Genomic DNA, 15,906 nt, shown 5'->3' with positions numbered 1-15,906 from the left:
CCAAGGTACTTTGTATAAAAGTGTTGCATTCAACATTTTCTAGGAACAGAACTGTTTCTACCTTTTAAGAACCATATTTTTAGTACTGTATTGAGGATTTTTGACATTTTGGTCTTGTTTTGGTTTAGATCAAGATTACTTATTTTTCTAAACTGGTACAATGTCCATTTGTAGTGTTTTCACTGTATTACTGTATGTGTTCACAAATGCTTTACACACTGCCTCTGAGATAAGCCTGTCTGCTCGTGCCAAGCTACCAAGGGGGTGAGCAGGGGCTATTTTAGAAGTGTATCCCCCTTACCCTGACTAGTAAGAGGGTACCTACTTGGACAAAGGTACGTGCCTCCGCCAACTAGAAACCCCCTATTTCTAACACCTGGCTATTTAGAAGAACCAATCCATGTTTGGTCACAGACCACCATAAGTATCTTAACCTTGTCTTTAGAAGCAATACCTACCACCTTCACACTAAAACAGGTTTCTTATAGCATCAGAACAGATGAATAAGTACCCAGCCTTTTCTCTTTTTAGACTCAAGTGGTTTACGTCCATCCATTTGAGAATTAGGCCAAATAATTCTTCAACTGTTTTTCTCTACACCCCAAGTTACTTACCTTTGGTAACAACTTATCTGGTAGAGACTCTGTCTAGCCACAGATTCCTTACCTTAGAATAATCTCCAGGCATCAGACTGGATCTTGAAAATTTCAGTGAGCAGAACCCTTGAGCACCAGTAGGTGGCGTTGTTTGACTCCGTGTGGTGCCCTTGGTGCCGGAAGGGATATATGCGGTGCCTATATAGGTGCCACCCCAACCCGCTCACGTCAGTTTATTTTAGTGGCTTTCCATGCCAGGATCTATGCAGAACACTGACCACTGGTATGTAAAATAGGGCCCTGCAAGGGGAACAGCCCTATCCCTAGAAAGGGAAGGATCGGTGAGTCGGTAAGGAATCTGTGGCTAGACAGATTCTCTACTAGATAAGGTATTGCCGAAGGTAAGTAACTTGTTCATCTGATAGAGACTTCTAGCCACAAATTCCTTACCTTAAAATAGATACCCACGCAATACATCCCTAGAGGTGGGTCTACAAAATAACTTCACACCAAAAAGCCCAGCAGGACCAAACTGGCAAATTGCCCAACCCGACGACCCTGACTGTTCAGGCAGTAGTGCTTAGTTAACGTAAGAAGAGGGGGCCGCATTGCTGCCTGGCAGATGTTCAGGCCCAGGACTCCACGCGCTAATGCAGTGGTCGCAACCTTTGCTCTTGAGGAATGAGCTGGCAAACCCTCAGAGGGGTCGCTTTTTGGCCAATGCGTAGCAGATTTGAATGCAGGGCACGATCCAGCAGGAGATGGTCCATTTCTGCAAAGCATTCCCCTTCTTGGCCCCAAAATACCCCACGAAGAGTTGATGGTCCAACCAGATCGGCTTGTGCGGTCAAGGTAGAACGGCAACGCTCTTTTTGTGACCAGCGAGTGGAGCTTCTACTCAAGTTCAAGAAGTCTTTATTCGATTAGTTCATCATAAAAGACATAAAATACAATATACATATAAAACAGTTAAAAAACAAGTATTAAATCATTGACAAGCTAATCAGCTTCTTGTACAAATATACAAAACTTTACAAAAGGACTCATGTACAACCATACATCAACAAGTTACTGGAAACTAGGCAGTCATCATTTGGTTATTTTTGATGAGCCTGCTTCTAAGCACCCAGGCCCACCCGAGGAATTTAGCAACCCCCACAACAATAAGGGGATCCAGGTTGGTTTTTAGCAATCTAGTTGCTTCCACAGCCAATCTGGTTCCTAGCTGCTTACATACTGGTCTTAGCCATTTGGCTCTGGGGGCAATGTATAAAGGGCACACATACAAAAAATGATTCAGGCTTTCCCCAATACCTTGGCAATTAGGACAAAAACCCGACCTTTCTGTTCCCCATTTTTTAGTGAACTCCCCTATGGGAAGTGAACCGCATCTAAATTGGAAAAATAGTTTGCGGTCCAAGGGTTTAGTTATAGTGTCCCAGTACCCCTCTAACTTGGGTGTGTCCTTATGTACAATGAACAGTCCAGTGAGACTGCTCGAATTCGTTTCCAAATACATATTATGGGTCACCCTATCCCAATAGCATTTTTTAAGATCCTTTTTGGAGGGAAAATTGGCTGACTCAGGCGAGGACCACAGATCGCCATAACCCAAAGCTAATAAGGTAGTCTTAAGGTCTCTAAACCATCCAATATTTGAGGCACCAGAGCTGTTCTTAACCTCCAAGCATGCTTCAGCATAATGATGGAGTTCTGGCGTTGTCCACAAACGGCGCCAGAATGTTAAAGGACGGAGTCTTGCTTGGTCCACCACCGAGTGACACCCTAGGTCGTAAAGAAGGGGGGTTATTGGAGTCGACTGTGGCAGACCTGTGGACAATCTTAGGAATTTGTTTTGGGCATGTTTTAATGGATCCAAATTACTACCGCCCCATAGTTCCGCACCATACAGGATTGCTGAAAGAACCTTACCACCATAGATCTTAATAAGCGGAGACATTGGCCTCGTAAATGACCCTTTATGTTCTTTAATCAGTGCTCCGCCCAGCTGTTGATGTTTCATGGACATGAGCTCAATCTGGTGGGTCCAACTCAAGGTGTCGCTGAAAGTGACACCCAGGTAGGTGAAATGCTTTGTTTGTTCCAGGGGGGTATCCCCCATGGAAACCCTGGTATTTATTTGTTTGCGCCCCTTTAAAACCATAAATTTGGTTTTGGAGACGTTCACCTCCAGCTCATGATCGCTGCAGAAACTCTCGAACCTTGACAGTGCGTTCTGCAGACCCTGTCTGGTTCGTGAAATCAGGAGAGTATCATCAGCGAACATGAGCAGGGGGATTCTCATGCCAGCCAAACTTGGGGCATCCGTGGGAAAATTGTCGTAGTACTTAGTAACTCTATTGATATATAGAGAAAACAAGGTGGGTGCCAAAACACAACCTTGCCTGACACCTTTGGCCACTGGAAAATTCTCTGTCACCTCACCCGGTTTACCCCATCGCACAAATGCAAATGTCTGTGCGTGAAGGTTCGCTATAAGACGCACCAAAATGGGAGGCATGCCCATATCTAATAGGCAATTCCAGAGCCCGGCCCTCGGGACAAGGTCGAACGCAGACCGAAGGTCCACGAAGGCCGCATATAGGTTGCCTATGCCCAAGGTGACCATCTTCCAGTACAGAAGCATAAAACGAAACGCCTGGTCCAGGGTACTCACATGGGGTCTGAACCCAGCTTGGAGAGGAGTAAGAATGTTATGTTCCTCTATCCAAGCCTGGACCCTTGACAGAACAAGACGGGTTATGATCTTCTGGACTGCGTCAATTAGACTGATCGGCCGGTAGTTCGAAGGAACCGACCGATCACCCTTCTTGAAGATAGGCAGTATTTCGGCGCCTGCCCAAGAGTCAGGAACCCTGGCGCCCATAACCAGCGCATTTACCAATCGCACTAGGTACGGTACCCATAAGTCTTGATCTTGTTGGAATAGGTCCGCTGGAATACAGTCCGGACCGGGCGCTTTACCCCTGGGGATGGCATTCAAGACTGATTCTACTTCTTTGGCCGAGAACACAAGTGTATCAGTAGTTATTGGCCAACTAATGGAATCTTGCGTAATGCCATGGCAGCTAAATTGTTCCTCAAAGTAAGACACCCATTTCTGTTGTTCAATGGATGCGGGACCTGGGCGGTCGTCCTGAGACTGACCCCACCTAAGGAGGTGCCAGAACTGTTGTAGGTTCCTGGAACCACAGGCCTCGGCTAGTAAGCTCCAGCGCTCGTCGTCCCATGCAGCTTTAGCCCGACGTTTGGCTACATTATACGCCTTCCTACTAGTTTTAATTAGGGCTAGGTTCTTTAATTTTAAGGCCTTAAACAAAGACGAATGGGACTCTCGACAAGCTTCGTTGAACCAGTTTGCGGGTTTCTTAACCTTCCCCCTACCCTTGTTAACAACAAATTTAACAAACAGAGTTTTTAGGGATAGAAACAAACTAGCGTGAATGTCTGTGATTTTTGAGATCGTCATTTCCTGGTTTTCACACTTGTCAATTTCCTTTAAGGAGTTTGATACCAGGGTTCTGATCTTTACGCGTGCTTCCACGTCTACAGAAACCTTTGGCCAGCGCACCCTCCTCATGTCATTTGTTAGTACCACGGCCTCTTGTACAGGATTAGGCTGACGTTCAATCGGCCCTGCAAAGCTAGAGTCCTTCAATTCCGCTATGAGTGGTTCATGGTCGCTTTCTGGTCGTGGCTTCACTATCATGTCCAGAACTAAGTGCCACATTTTAATGTCAACTAGGATATAATCAATGCGACTGCTATGTCTGCCATTGAAAAAAGTGTAGTTACCCATCCTGTCAGAGCTTACGCGTCCGTTTAGGGCACGCAGCCCCCAGTTTAGGCAGAGACCTTTAATAAATGTGGCTGCTTGGGACCACTTAGTGATCGGGGGTAGCTCGAGTTGAGGAATCCCCCAGGTCAGATCCTCTGCCTCGGTTAATAACCCATCCTCATTACCTAAGGGTTCAAAACAGGTATTGAAATCACCCATAACAACCACATGACCAGTTAATTGAGTGGAACCCAGGAAATCATCCAAGCAAGTGAGGGTGGTCGACACTCTGCCACCCGCAATACCTCTTGCGTATACATTGATCAGCAGTATGTTCAGCCCACTATTTGTTTTCATACTAATTATCAATATATCAGGGCAGTCAATAGAGATTTCCTTAACAGAAACACCTGCAACCTGGCGAACCCAAATAGTGAGACCACCCATGGCCCTACCTCTTTGGCCTCTAACTGCTAGTTTGTTAAAATTCAGGAAGCCTGGAAAATAAACTGATTGGGTCGCCCAGGTCTCCTGAAACGACCAGACATCCCCTTGACGAATGAAATCAGCCCAATCAGGAATACATATACAAGAATCAATTCCTGCGACGTTCCAACATCCCATGATAGTGCCCTTTTCACATGCTTGATCACACATTTTTGTTACAGCAATTGGGTAGGGTTCATTAGACTGAAGAGAGGATTCTACATGCCCCAATGCATCTATAACCGGACCTTCCACTAGCAGACACATTGACCCAGCCTGGGTAGTTGACCCAGAGCTTGCGCCTACACTGATAGCTTCATTAGAAGACAGGGGGGTGGGTACCAAAGCTGGTATATCTGGCTCTCCTCTATAGACAATACAGCCCTCCTCAAATTGATGAGATTGGTCTACCGGACTTTCGGCAACATTTGAACAGATACCCAAGACATCTCCCCCCCTCAAACACTCAGAGTTAGGTTCATCAGCCCTTGTCGAAAGTGCTGGTCAATCATTAGTCGACAACCATGATAGAGGATCATATAGATTTCTCAGTGGAATATTCCAAAGCTCTTTAGGCTGGGTAGACCTATTGGGATAAAGGTGTGCTTGGAAGAGACTTGGGGGCTGTTGTATCTGTGTAAAAGCAGGTGTTGTGGGAACCGGTGGATACAGGGACTTATTGGGGAGTGGTAGATCCAGTATGACTGGAGGACCTCTGGGCTTGGTATTAAACTTAGCCCAACCCGGCGTCTGTACAGGGCAATTGTAGTTAGATTGAATGTAGGAACAATACTGCGCCTCAGGATTAAATTGGAATCCATGAAAATTAGGAGTAAAATTAGTCCATTTAAGGAGGCTTTTGGTGTTTTTATTGTTATTAGCAGGAGGTTGATCTGATGGATTGATCAGGGTCTCGGGGTAAAAATAGGTGAGATTCCTCGTAGAGATCCCTCCCTCATTACTTCCCACATACCAATCAGAGAGATGGGATACTACTTTATGGTCCCTAAAATTAATAATTACTATATCCCCCTCTATATCCTTGGGACGAACCCCTACCCACCGACATCTTCTGACTGTAACAATATCCCCATTAAGATGAGAGGGAAGGGGTCTATTTGTTTTCAGCCAAAAGATGACTTTGTTTTTTAAACTTTCATTATTTTCCCTATCCCCTTCCGCAACTGGTGGCACACCCGTCATAACAATAACATAATTCGTAGAATCTGGGGGCAAATCTACATTTTTCTTGTGGGGAAGGGGTCTATTGATTTTGCCAGTGGAGTTAGCGATTTTACCCATCCCATTCCTTGTCTGTGGCACTACTCCCTTTGCAGGTGGTTTATTGGCTACCACCCTCGGATTTGCTTTGGCACTACTGGCCGCTGTTACGGATTTAGCAGCCTGGGCCAAAGCTTTATTTGTTGTAGTGACAGTGTCAGTGTTGGCTACACTTTTAGTTTGTTTGCTAATAGAACTGGTTAAATTGCCAGCACCCTGGGATGAACCGGAAGGTTTGTTAGGTGGACCCTTGGCTTTGTCCAAGCTAGAGGAGTGTGTAGGCTCACTGATCGCCAGCAGACGATCCAATTTATCACCCAATATCCTAACACGCTCCAGCACAGGTAGCATATATGATTTAATAAGCTTCTCTATGTTAGCAAAGGACACCTCATTAACCCCTTCGCTAGCTAACTCAGGGGTTACCAAAGCCTGAATGTCTGAAAATAGTGGCGCTACATTGGGTGGAAACACTAACTCAGTGTTTGATTTGGATAGAGTTGGTGCAGATGGCTGGCCACTGTGACCTTTCCTTTTTACCCCACCCTTCCTCCTTCTTTTCCTCGGTGGGGAATGCACAACCCTTTTGGCCTCATCAGGCTTAGATCTACTGTTACATATACTCTTTGGCGGTATACACTCGCCTGGATCTATACAAACCAATGAAAGGTTGGGCAACATAGGACAAGAATCCAAATCAATAATATTGATAGAGGGAATGTTTGTTTCCACAAAACTAGAGTGATCAACCGGCGGGCAGACTATGTGATCATCGTTAGTAGCACTGACACAGGGCGGGGAAATAATTGGAAACCTAAATATTCTAGGGGTTTGGTTAATGTCAGTATCATCGGCCTCAATAGAGCTCGACCCTTGGGCAGCCATCTCATGGGTAGAATTTAAAACTGTCTGTGATGGCAGAGAGATTTTCTTTAACTGCTCAATAGATCGTCGACGCTCTGCTCTTCTCTCTGCTAGGAGTAGGTCCATATCTACCTCTTTAGTAGATTTTTAAAAAAATGTATCTAATGGACCAAGAACAGAGGTGCCTACACCTGGGGGGGCAGAATGACTCATGACTAAGTCTGACCTGTTAGACTTTCACGACCCAATAATACAAGCTTAATATTCTAGTAGTGAAACAAAAAAGAAAAAGAAGAAAATACAATGAAGTAATCAGAGACACAGAACGCCAGAACAAGATGAAAATGACCTGGCCCAGCCCGGCCTCCTTCGGCCCCTGACGGCCACAGACGGTCCCGCCCTTGTCCCGGGCTTCTCCCGGGACGCTCCCGCACGCTCCCGCTTCTTTTGAGGGATGAGACAGAGCGTAAATGGAAGGCAAAGTGATGGACTGCCCTACGTGGAATGGGGTAACTACCATCGGCAAGAAGGATACTAAAGTTGAGGGTCTAGTTTGTCAGGGAAAACGAGATGCAGGGATGCTGAGAGGTCAGTGCCTGCATCTCACTGACACTCTGGGTAGATGTAATGCCACCCAGAAAGACAGTCTTGATGGTGAGGATCCTAAGAAGACAAGAATGAAGCAGCTCAAAGGGAGTGTACTTTAAAAAAGTAAGAACAGAGTTAAGGTCCCATTGAGGCATAACAAAGGGAACAGGGGAAAACATGTGCTGCCAACCTTAAAGAAAGCTATTTACAATAAGGGACTTGAAAAGAGAAGGCTGATCTGGAGGAAGCGCAAATGGCAGAAAACAAATCTTTCAAAGTGCCCAATGCAGAGTCCTGCTGGGCCAGAGTAAGAATTAACAAAATGACCTGGGAAAGGTGGGCAGATAAGAGATCAACCTGTTTCTCAGCTAGCCATTCCACAAACGTATTCCAACATCCGGCATATATCGTCTTGGTGGAGGGATGCCGAGATGCCAAGATAACATCACAGATCTCAGGCACAAAGTCTAAAGCGGTCAACTGTCGCCTCTATATTTCCTTGCATGAAGGTGGAGGATTGAGAGGTTCGGGTGTAGAACCCTCCTCTGTTACTGTGACAGAAGATCCTTCCAAAGGGGCAGCCTGATTGGAAGGCCATGCTTGGCAGCTCGGGATACAAGTGTGGAGTCACAAGGATGACTTGGGCCTGGTCATTCCTAATCTTCTTGAGACGTCTGGGAAGGACTGATATGCGCGGAAAGGTGTACAGGAGGCCTGAGCTCCACTCAAGATGAAAAGAGCCACCTTGAAAAAGTGTGCAAAACTGTTGACATTGAGTGTTCTTGGACGTGGTGAATAGATCAATCCAAGGCAATCCCCACTGCTGAAAAAGACCTAGCGCCACATCCAGATGGCGTAGCCATTCATGATCCGCTAATCATCTGCGGCTGAGTATGTCTGCCCTGGCATTCTGAGAGCACACCAGGTGTTGAACTGGCAGGGATATGCCCTGACATTGCAGCCATGTCTAGAGGTGCAGGACCCATTACATAATGTATTTAATTATACTCTTTTACATGAAACAGGATTTCTCTGCAGTAATGTTCTTTTGCTTGCTGTTTCCTGTATACACATTCCGCCAAAGAAAGAGAAAAGGCGGGGCCGGCATCGGACCAGCCGAAAGTATGGAGGTCATGCCGGCCCCTGACGACCCCAGAGGCAGGCCTGTCGCAGTCAGTAGTGACGCGGCAGGCGCGCCTCGATCAGGATAGGTCGTGGGCCCCGAGCCTGACCCGGAAGTGATTAGAATCACTTCCGGGTCAAGTGTGTGGACAACGCCCGGCAAGTTAGAACTGGCCTGGCTGGAAATGGCCCATAAAAGGCTGGGGAGTAGAGGAATCGTCTCTTTGCTCCTCGCGCTCCACAGCCTACCGGAGCAGCCTCGCTAGGAGGCGGTAATTTTATTTCTCTTTTTTATGCTTCAGGTCATCGCAAGGAGGAAAGCGGTGCGGCTTTGTATCCTAGGCTGCGCTGTTGGCTGCTGTGAACCGGCGGAAGAACGGTAGCGGCGTCGCAGGACATCTGCTTTTTTTTCTGCCTTTTTTGTTTTACTGCAGGCGGGCAACACTGAGGACAGACCGACGCGGTATCCTAAGAACGCAATCAGCTCCCTTGGACTGAAGGAAAAAGGTAGCAGCGTCGTGGGAGATCAGCTTCTTTTTACCCCTTTTTGTTTGCTGCAGGTGGGCGAGGCTGAGGACTTTTCCTGGGCTGAGGGCTCGACGTGGTAGCCTTGGAACGCGAGCAGAGCTCTGACCCGACCCTCGCTCCCTGGGATTTGGAGGCAGTATTTGCTGTGTCGGAGGCGCGTACAGGGCTTCCATAAGGTATCGTGGGGGGCTGTGATTACGGTGCCGAGCGCTGCGTGTCGGACAAGCACATTTATTAAATAGGTGAATTTTAGGTTAAACGGTCACCCAGCCTGAAGAAAGGGAGGCAGGTGACTGTAGTGCTGTGTGTGGGGCAACTTTTTTGATCATTTACGAGTGCATTAGGATAGCGGTCGTTTTTCCTGGGCAAGCACTACATGTGGGGGCAAGCGCGTTTCATAAATAACCGGGTGATTGTGGTACCACGTTGGGCCCAAGTTTAGTTTAATTACCAAGTGCATTTGTGGAGCGGTTTACATCGCGGTGCAGCGAATACCGCGGGGGGCTGTGATCTCATGCGAGTGAGTGTACAATAAATACAGCAGCAGAACCAAGATTGATTTGTTTATTTGTTTATAGTTGCACTTCTAATCTTCTCCTTGTCAAGACTGTAGAGTCCAAGCACAAAGAGACTCACCTCTGTTGGCGTATCCGGAGAAACACCAGGGCATCGCTCGAGAGGACACAGACAGGCCTGCACTCCACCGCTTCTGTGAGCCGCACGGTCTTGAGATTACTCGCCTAACCCCCAGGTTAGCTGGTGTGGCGCGGCTCCAGTTGCGTGGGTGCTTACGGTCTGTTGTGTACCTTCAACAGTATTAAGGTAAGGACCTGGTCAGTGTACCAGGCCTGGAAATACAGTGGGATGTCTTTCAGTGTAAGACTAAAATACTTAATTGCGGGTAGCATTGTGTATGCGGTGTGAGTGACCAGCACTTTCTAAGTAACCCTGCAATTTGGTTAGAAGCTATGGCCAGTAAGGCAAAGCTTGACGAGAAGTGCTCCCGCATGGAATACATGATGGAGACAACGATGCGCAAGATGGTGACTATCGATAGAAGATGGAAGAAGGTTGATAAAAAAAGGGTAGAACCCTGTAGATCTCAGAGAGAGGGTAGAGGGTCAAGGTGAGGCTTTAGAGAGGCCTAGGCGAACCATAGTGCTCCCCAAGCCCAGGGGGAATTAGCCCCACTTCCCAGGCGGGCTAGGCCCAAGAAAGGGGTTATAAAAGGAAAGAATTTACCAAAAGGACCCGTGCCAGTCCCTCAATTCGGGGGTGAAAGGGAGGTACCCGGTCCATCAGGTGTGGTCCCTCTGGGAGGGGTTCCGTTAGGTGCCCCGCCCATGGTACCTACAGGGGTGGTTCCAGCAGTGGCCACGGGGGCTGGGGACCTAAAGGACGTTCCTGCGGGATCTAATCCAGTTCCACAGGACTTAGTAGCATAGTTAGCTGCAGTTCTTCCTTGGTTAGGAAATCAGGGATGTTTCAACATCAGTCGGGGCAAAAGAAATAGGGGAGGATCCTTTGGCGGAAGCAAAAAGAATGGTGGCTCCGTTTGTTGCAACACCTGGGTGTTCGCCAGGTGGGGCTGGGTACTCCTTCTCTTCCCAAAGCAACCGGTGGGGTTCCTCCACTAGAAACCAACAAGGAAGTGCCAGTAAACAGCCTGGTGAAGAAGTTGACAGAGCCAGTTGGAGCGGCTTCTGTAGGTAAGCAGGTGACATTGCCACTGTTGGGTGTGGGTGAATCACGTACCGGGAGGGAGAATCTGGCTAGACACGCAACACAAGAGGTGAAAGAAATTATATGGTCAGGTAGTTATGTTAGCATGTTCTGTTTGCTCCTGGATGAAGAGAAAGGGAGGAAGCAAAGAAACAGAAGGACTGGATGCTGCCTAGAGAATGGGCGATGAATTGTTGAAATTCAGGATTGAGGAGAATTTGAATAATTAGATTAGAGGTTTCTCAGTATTTATGGCAGTGATGGCGGAACGTTTTCCTAACATTCAGGCAGAGATGGCATGTTACCAGAGTAGGATTACTATGGCTCACAACAAGTATGGGGGCATACGGTGGAAGGAGTACGATAAGGACTTTAGGAAGGCTAAGGTATCTGACCCATCCCTTTCCTGGGACCGTGCTGACATCATCTCGTGATTAGATCAGTTTGGCCCAGTGCAATCCACTAACCCAGCACAGTCCTTCAACAGGGGCCAGGCATTCCAATCCTTTCAGCCCTTTCGGCCACCCCAAACCACGGGCCCTGCCACTAGTCCAGGTAGCGGGGGAGGATGGAAGGAGACATGTTGGGACTTTAATAGGCGGATATGCACCAGGACCCGAGGCATGTGCAAGTTCAGACATGCATGCTCTATCTGTGCCAACCCATCTCACCCAGAGTCCAAATGTCTCAAGAAGTCAGGATATAAGGGAAGGAAGAAGCAGGAGTGAAGTGTGGACACAACATATGGCACACTCAACCATTAATGTAACGGCTATGACCCCTTGGTTAAACAAGCACCCTTATCATTCCACTGCTAGGACATTGTGGGAAGGTTTCATGTATGGTTTTAGGATCCCAGCACTTAACTACGTAGGTACACCTAAATTCAAAAATCAGCTTTCTGTTAGGACCAATCCAGGCGTGGCAGCAACAAAGATTAAAAAAGAACTACGCCTGGGCAGAGTAGTTGGGCCATTTGATTGCATCCTTGTTCCCAATTTTGTCTGCTCCCCATTGGCAGTGGTCCCCAAAAAAGAGGGTGGGGAGTTCAGGTTGGTTAATAATCTATCGGCACCTAAGGACAATTCATTAAATGATGCCATCTGTGATGAGATTTGTAGTGTGAAATATGATTCCTTTGACCAGGCGGTGGAGATGCTCAGGGATCTGGGCCCTGGTGCCCTGCTAGTAAAATCTGATATTGAGTCTGCTTTTTGTTTGTTGCCAGTTCACCCATCGGATTTTCACCTCCTGGGTTTTAAGTTTCAGGACGAATTCTACATGGATATGTGCATGCCCATGGGGTGTTCTGTCTCCTGCGCATACTTTGAAAAATTCAGTTAATTTTTGGAATGGGTTTTTAGGCAGGTGACAGGGCATTGGTTTGTCATGCACTATCTGGACGATTTTCTTATCTTGGGGTCAGCGGGCTCCCGGGAGTGTGCGTGGGCACTGCAGGAATTTTGCATGCTCATGTGGGCTTTTGGGGTTCCCCTGGTGCCGGGAAAAACAGTAGGTCCAACAACTATTTCCTGGGCATTGAATTAGACTCAGTCCAAGGGTGTTTTTGGTTAGCGGCAGTCAAGATTAAGAAATTCAGGACAGCATTGCAGCAATGAATGGCAAAAGATAAGGTGACCTTGCATCAGCTACAACAGACGGTAGGGCAGTTGAATTTTGCTCTGAGAGTCATACCAATGGCACAACCATTCTCCCTCTCCATCTCCCAGGCAATGGCAGGTCTCCAAGAAAAACACCACCGCACAAGACTGTCGGCTGAGGTTAGGCAGGACATGCAGATTTGGATGGCATTCCTGCAGTACTTCAACGGCAGGGTAGTGTGGCCTGGTTCACCCACTACTTCTGCGGAGTTAAGTTTATGGACTGACTGGCGCTGTGGGTAGTGTGGGATTCGGTGCCATACTCGGTAATGAGTGGGTGGCTCAGCATTGGCCAGCTTGGTGGGTGGAGAATGGTGTGACTGCAAACATTGGTTTCTTGGAACTATTTCCCATCTGGGTGGCATTAACAGTTTGGCCTGAACGTCTGTGTAATTAATCAGTGGTGTTCCGGTCGGACAACATGACTGTAGTCGAATGCATCAACCAACAGGCAGCACAGTGTAAAATGATTCTCCCCCTGGTAAAAGAAATAGTGTTGTTATGTATGAAATTGAACATGCAATTCGAAGCTCAACATGTGCCTGGGGTATTGAATCATGCTGCTGACGCACTCTCTCGCTTCAAGATGCAGGTTTTCAGGGCACACCTCCCATTTGCAGAAGTGACTCCGACATCCTTCCCAGAAGTTTTTTGGCAGATTTGTGCCCCCAACTACCGAACCTCATGGCAGCTAGCCTAACTCCCAGGACCAGGAAAGCTTATGAAGGGGCGTTCTGGGCATATTGTACATTCTTGGGAAGAGAGTGGCGGAGAAATGGCATGATACAGGGTCACATTTACATTACTTGGGTGTTTTGAAAGAAGAGGGGCGTTCAGCAGCAGCAGCCAGGCGGCATGTGGCAGCAATCTCTTTCTTCGCGCAAACTAGAGACAGGGGAGATCCCAGCAACATCTTCACAGTTAGGAAAGCCTTAAAAGCCTTAAAAGGGTGGCAACGCATCCAGGGGTCAGCACCAAACACAAGACGTCCAATAGGGGTGGAGTTGCTAACATCTTTACTAGGGGCGCTTGATATTATTTGCAGCACCCCAAACCAAGCTCTGCTTTTCAGAGCAGCCTTTTCACTAGCCTTCTATGGTGCCTTTAGGGTAGGGGAATTGGTTGCCCTGAATAGACAAGATCTAAAAGGTGGTCTGCAGTTAGAAAATGGCGACGCTTTATTAATATCCATTAGGAAATCCAAAACAGATCAAGAGGCCCGGGTTGAGGGGGTAGTGTTACAGCGGGCACATGGTAACACTTGCTGCCCCGTAACACAGATAGAGGCATTCTTAAGGCATAGACCAAGTACAAGAGGGGGGATATTGTTAATGCATGCTGACGTGACCCCGCTCACTAGGTTTCGGTTTAAAAGAGTCTGTGCAGAAAACAGGTTTGGATTCTAGTTGCTTTGAAACCCAGTCTTTTAGAATAGGGACTAACACTGAGGCGACAGCAAGAGGTTTTCATAGTAGCAATGTGAAAGGGATCGGGAGGTGGTCCTCCAAATTTTATAAACGCTACGTGTGGCTGCACATGTAGTGAATATGACATTTGTCTGGTACTGATGCATATTCCTTTTCTGCTTATAATTACAGTTTCTGAAGCCTGTCACGCATGGGGAAACTGCCGGCCGTACAACAGCAGCTACTATCAACATAAGGACGTGCACATCCACAGAAAGCAGGACCACGTGATGATCAGCCATTCACATGTAAGACGTTTTGAATGCATTTTTCTTTTCAGGGAATTACAAATCCAGATCTGAGCAGGCTGGTTTTAGGGTGTCATTTCATGGAAAGGGGGGTCTCCGCTTTAGTCAGTTAAGAGGTTTTGTAACGGACCTTTTGAGTAAGGGGGGGTCTCCCTAGTATCATTATCTTGCACCTGGGAGGGAATGATCTGTTGAATCTGGTAGAAGGGAGCTAGTGGAAGCCATAATCACGGAGGTGGGTGGTTTAGCTAAGACATGTCCAGGATCCACAATAGTTTGGTCAAAGATGTTTCCCAGATTTCAATGGAGAGGGGGGGGGGGTGGAGTCTGAGAAGGGCATTGAACCACTCAGTAAGGAGGATCAATAATAAGATAGAGAGGTTGTTTAGGTCTCCTCACTTGCAGACACTCGCCCACGGGTGTATCAGGGGGGAGCTGTGCTCCTTAACCGCTACCGCGTTTTCACGCTGTGCGCTGGAATTTCAAAAATGCGCGGTTTGTGACAAAGCCAGCTCGTCATCCGCGTAGCGCAGGTAACGCCCATGACGAGCTGGCTTTGTCATCCGCATCGAAGGGGTTAAAAGACGGTGTCCACTTGTTAAAAGTAGGTAATGAAATCCTTTTAGAGAATATACTGACATGGTTAGGGGGCTTCAGAAGCAGGATATGACCTCCTAGCTAGCAAGTTGGGGGTGGCCAGATAGTCGGGCAACTATGCTGGCCTGTGGCGATAAGGTCATGATTGGTGAACAGTAAATTTAAGGTCCTTAGAGGGCGGCGCCATTCTTGAATGGGGTCGCCCAAGGGGGAGGGACAAGTGGTCTCCAGTGGCTGTTACAGCCGGTTGGCTGGATGGGTGCAGGGGAGTGTGGAGTTACACATTACCTAGGCTGGTTGGCCACCCCGCACGTGCACAATGGCGCCAGTAAAGAGCGCAGAACTGCAAGGGCCCCTTATGGAAATAGTATACAGAGCGTACAGGGGTAACTAGAATAGGGTTTGGGGGGGGGGAGGGAGAAAGTACCCTCACGGTGAACGGGCCCTCTACGCATGGGCACTCTGGTGGGAGGGCGGGCTTAATTTGATAAGGATCTGACACCAGTTATTGACCTTGCCGTAGGCTCAAATAGGGATACACAGAAAAGTAACTGCTATTATGATTATTGACGATGATATGTTTAGATTCAGATAGGAATAAATTGTATTAGAGTTATGTTAAGGTTAGCCACCTGACATCTGTACTTATCCGTGTATCAATGTCAACTGGTATGTTTTCTGCTTATTGTTTGCAAATATTGAAAAGTTAAGTCTGTTTTAATTTTATGTTAATAAAAATGGCCAGGGGGTTATCTACGACCCCCCTTTTCCAAAGAAACTCTTGTTTTGATACTATGTGGGTCTTGCAAGGGAGGAGGTGGTATAGGTAGTACCAGGCCATACGCATTTATTCAAATAACTAACGCACGTTGCAGCCACCTATGTTATGATTCGGATTATGTGCATGACTTGACATGCTTTCTGAGCTGTCTTCTACCAGGGCGACAT

General features: G+C 47.4%; 1 protein-coding gene across 2 annotated transcripts in view; it reads right to left on the bottom strand.

Moving 5' to 3' along the window:
• The window catches only part of CHM (CHM Rab escort protein), a 732,389-nt gene that overhangs the window by 227,850 nt on the left and 488,633 nt on the right, over window positions 1-15,906 (bottom strand). The window lies entirely within an intron of this gene.

This window comes from Lissotriton helveticus, chromosome 4_1 (genome assembly GCF_964261635.1).
Source record: "Lissotriton helveticus chromosome 4_1, aLisHel1.1, whole genome shotgun sequence".
In the NCBI taxonomy this organism is placed as follows: domain Eukaryota; kingdom Metazoa; phylum Chordata; class Amphibia; order Caudata; family Salamandridae; genus Lissotriton; species Lissotriton helveticus.
Note: the sequence above shows the minus strand (reverse complement) of the source record. Positions and strands in the feature narration are given on the sequence as shown.